General features: G+C 43.2%; 2 pseudogenes; both read left to right on the top strand.

Moving 5' to 3' along the window:
* Positions 1 to 304: 304 nt before the first annotated feature.
* LOC102861437 lies at positions 305 to 795 on the top strand (annotated as a pseudogene).
* A 923-nt stretch (positions 796 to 1,718) lies between these two features.
* The window catches only part of LOC102861016, a 20,695-nt pseudogene continuing 17,580 nt past the window's right edge, over positions 1,719 to 4,833 (top strand).

Raw genomic sequence — 4,833 nt, 5'->3', positions numbered from 1 at the left:
TGTTCTCTGAATACTGAGAGGAGGCCTGCAAGACCAAGACAGAAAGACCGAGACCCCTAGAATAAAGAGGGAAAGATGTGTTCTCGTCCAGACCTTGCTACAGTCCTTCATGACTTTGATTTCGTCTCTGTTACTTCCAAGTTAATCTTGATCTCAGGTTACTTCTCTACTAAACTCCATCACAGTGAGCATCAACTATAAATTCTGTGTGGCGAGAAGTAGGGAATAAATACCACTGGGAGGAAAGAGGGTGTCAATACTGCTACAAAGGTAAGATTCAATGATAGTGCTACTTGTTACACTTATGAAAGGATTACTCATTGGCCATAAATGGAGCAAGAACAAGAATAAAGGGCAGGATGCCAGGATGTACTGCAAGTTTGCTGGTTACCCACACCCAGAGTGGGTATGGCTGAAGAAGGAGAACGGTGGATTCTTGGAGATTAACACCACCACTGGCCACTTCTCCATCGTCAACAAGGAAAATGACACCGAGTTGAACATAGTGAACCTCCAGATTACAGAAGACCCTGGCGAGTATCAGGGTAATGCCACCAACTCCATCGGCTCTGCGTCCATCGTCACCATCCTATGGGTACGGAGCCACCTGGCCCCCCTCTGGCCTTTCCTGGGGTATCTGGCTGAAATCATCATCCTCGTCATGTCATTGTGGTGTATGAGAAGAGGAAGAGGCTGAATGAGGTTCCTGACGAGGATGAACGAGCTGGGCCAATGAAAACCAACTCCACCAACAATCACAAAGATAAACACTTGCACCAGAGTAACACAAATTAAGTATTGCTTCTAATTACGTGATTCCAGTCCTTTTCGCTTTCGGCGGCCTGCACGTAAGTTTGTTACTGAGTCTTCCTGATGCTGTCATGTAGTCCACCTTCTGGGAGTACGTTCTCAGTACGCAGATTGACTCACCGTTCCCTGTTGCTAAATTGGTTCCAGTGCCATCAGATTTCTGAGGCTGTCATGCAATGAGAGGAGACCTTCCATCTTTCTCCCATGGAGCTGCTGCTGGATTGGAACAACTTGAGACGCACAGCCCTTGAAAGGGTTAGCAGCACAACCTGCTGTGGACTATGTCATCAGAGCTCCCTAGAGACTGAGCGGATTTAGTAAAAGGATACAAATTCCCAGATTTTAACCCATGTCCAAACGTACATGACTGATTCGTGTACAAGTTCTCATGAGCACAATAAAGTGTTCTGAAGTTAAAAAAAAAGAAAGAAAACAAAAATTCTTACCATTGGACCAATAAGCAGTGTCATGATAGATAGAAGAAGAAATTGAAACTGTCAACAGCTTCATCTTGTTTGGAGCCACAACGAACACCCTAGGTACCAGCAGTCAGGAAAGAAGAATATGCATTGCATTAGGAAAATCTGCAGTTAGGGACCTCTCCAAATTATTGAGGAGTAATGATGTAAGTTTGAGGACTAAGGTGTGTCTGATTCAGGTCGTAGTCTTTCTGATTAAATGCTATGCATCTGAGAGCTAGAGAATGAATAAGGATGACAGGGAAAGATCTTATGTCTTTGAGCTGTGGTGTTGGAGAAGAGCACTGAACATCCCCCAACAGTCAAGAGAACAAACAGATATGTTTCGGAGAGGATGAAGCCAGAGTGCTCCTTGAGGCAAGAATGATGAGGCTTTGCCTCACATACCTTGGACTTGTTGTTACGAGATGCCATTTCTTGGAGAAGGACATGATGCTGGCAAGGGTGAGGAGTTAATGAAGAAGAGACCCTCAACCGAGTGGATTGATTGGTGACTGCAATGAGCCCATGCGTGTTAGGAAGTGTGAGGATGGCACAGGATTGAATAGGGTTCAGGTCATTGTTCATAGGGTCACTATGAATCATACTCAACTCACCTAACAACAACTAACTCACCTAACAACAACAACAACATCACTAGTTTCATATGCAAGCAAAATCCTGATAAAGTTTATCCAAAAAATGACAGAAACCCACCATAAATACAAGCTGGATTTAGAAGAGGCCATAGAGTAGAGACATTATCACCAATGTCACATGAATCTTGGCCGAAAACAAAGAGGACCAGTGGAATGAATGTCTATCTGTGTTTCATTGACTATTGCGAAGGCATTTGACTGTGTGGATCACAACAAATTGGGACTAACCTTGAGAAAAATGGAATCCCAGAACACTTGATTGTGCTCATGCCAAATCTATACTTGGGCCGGGAAGCAGTAATCAAAACAGAGCAAGGAAACATTGCATAGTTTAAAATAAGGAAAAGAGTGTATCAGGCATGGGTCCTGTCTCCATACCTTTTCAATCTATATGCAGAACAGATAATTCTGGAGGCTGAACTTTATGAGGAGAAATGTGGCATCAGAATTAGAGGAAGACTCATGAACAACCTGTGTTGTGCAAATGACACAACTTTGCTTGCTGCAATTGAGGAAAACCTGATGCTGCAAAAGATCAAGGACTGTAGTTTTCAACATGGAGACTCAACACCAAGAAGACAAAGATTCTCACCAATGGGCCAATTGACAGCACCATGATAAATGGAGAAGGGATTGAGGTTGTTAACAATTCCACTTTGCCTGGCCCCACAATCAACACTCTTGGCACAGAGCAGTCAGGAAAAAAAGATGAATTGCATTTGCAAGTCTATTTTCAGGGACCTTGTCAAGTGTTGAGGAGCAATGATGTCAGTCTAGGGACTAAGGTGAGCTTAATCCAGGCCATGGTTTTTTCAATTACTTGCTGTGCATCAAAGAGCTGGACAATAAGTAAGGATGACAGGAGAAGATGGTGCTGGAGAAGAGTATTGAATATACCATAGACTGCCTAGAAAACAAATAGGTCTGTCTTGGAGAGGGTGAAACCAAGTTTCTCCTTGGAAGCTTGGATTTTTGAAGCCTCTCTCACATACTTTGGGCATATGGCCAGCTCTCTGAAGCACAGCAAGTAATTGCAAAGACCACTGCTTGGATTAAGCTCACCTTAGTCCCTAGACTGACAGCATTGTACTTAGGGTCGCTATGAGTCACAGGAAACTTGATGGCACATAAAGACAACACTAACACAATTTGAAGAACAAAGAGGGAGCACTGGTGATCTAGTGGCAAGAAGCTGCAGTGCAATCCCGAAGGTGTGCAGTTCGAATCCACCAGATTCTCTGTTGGAGAAAGAGAGACAATCTCCTCCTGTGCTAGTCAGATCCTATTTGATGGCACACAACAAATAACAACAACAACAACAGCAAACCCAAACAAAAAAAAACCAATTGAGGAATACAGAGAACCAAAAGTGGCATAATTCCCAGATAGATGTTGAATAAACACTAAAATAGAGTGGAAGGATAGTTGAGTTCCCTGGAAGACGAGAAGATGTTGAGTTGAGGGAGACTTGTCCTTCAGAAGACGGCAAGGGAGGAAATTCAGACAGAGCAGAATCACTGGGTAGGCTCCCACTGGGTACCTTGAGTGAGGTTATAGGAATAAGGTCAGATACCAGGTTGACCAGAACAAAGGAATGCTGACGAAATGAAAGGAATAGGTTTGGGCCACAGGTGTGACATGTGACACACACATCCCTTAGGTGAGGCAGAACAGCAATTATTTCAGGCATCAGGACAAGGGGCATGGGTGCTTAGTCTGAAAGGAGCCTGAAATGCATCAGGCCAAAAGATCTGACCTGTGTCTCTAGGCTCAGATGTGAGGACATATTTGGGATTCTAAAGACCTTTAAATCATATTTGAGTAGAACCTCAAAGTTCTACTTGGGCATCAATCAGTAAGGTCTCCTTTTCTCATCTTTCACTGGGATTGCCTCTTTCCTTTTGAACACAAAATTCCAGCTGCTGTCTGTGTCTACCATGAATTGCAAGCTTTTCTGTTTGGTGATCGACTTATGCTCCTGATTGGAAAGTTATCAGTTTGGTTTAAAGCCTTTTTCTATGCTTCAGGCGTTTAGATGGAGCTAATACTTCCTTTCCACTACTTCTCTGGCATTTATTATACTGTGATGGCTTGTGTGTTGTAATGCTGGAAGCGGTGTCATCAATATTTCAGATCCCAGCAGGGTCACCTTCAAACGTCAGTGAAGTTTCCATATTAAGAGAGGCTAGGAAACAGGCCTGATTATTCACTTGTGCAATAATGGGCCTTTAAAAATGTTATTAATAATAATAATAATAAATGCTACGAATAGAACTGTGCGCTCGTGGCTGCTACAGAGAAGCTCAACCTATGCACTGCCTTAGCTCACAATTCAGGAAATTATTAAGTTGTTCAAACTACATGCACTAAAGCAACTGTCCCAGAACTTTCTCCTGGATTTGAGGCTGACAGATAGAATTTAAAGGAAAGCTGGTGACCTAACAAATGCTTATGTTTATGAGGCAGGCCCCCAGCCAGGAGGAATCATGAGATCTATTCTCAATGCTAGTGTCGCTGAGCTTCTCTTGGTAGAAAAGAACACTTGATTCATCCCTGGGTTACAGATGCTTTCTGATGCAGCTTCTGGGAAACTGCAAATTGTCTATGGAGACGTGCTCACATTTAGGATATAAAAGGCTTTTCCAGAAACTCTTAAAAGACAGCCAGTGGGCAATACACCAAATATCTACATTTTTGGCAATCTGTCTTTTAGTGTATCAACTCTATTGATTGTCAAGTGACTTGAAAATGTTTCCTGGGGAGCTCTGGTGGCCTAGTGGCAAGAAGCTGCAACTACAATCCCAGAGGTGCACGGTTCGAATCCACCAGATGCTCTGCCGGGGAAGGAGGGACAATCTCCTCCTGTACCAGTCAGATCTAATTAGACGGTACACACATTAAAAAAC

Source organism: Elephantulus edwardii, unplaced genomic scaffold (genome assembly GCF_000299155.1).
Source record: "Elephantulus edwardii isolate Elephantulus edwardi_28Jun2011 unplaced genomic scaffold, EleEdw1.0 scaffold00045, whole genome shotgun sequence".
In the NCBI taxonomy this organism is placed as follows: Eukaryota; Metazoa; Chordata; class Mammalia; order Macroscelidea; family Macroscelididae; genus Elephantulus; species Elephantulus edwardii.
Note: the sequence above shows the minus strand (reverse complement) of the source record. Positions and strands in the feature narration are given on the sequence as shown.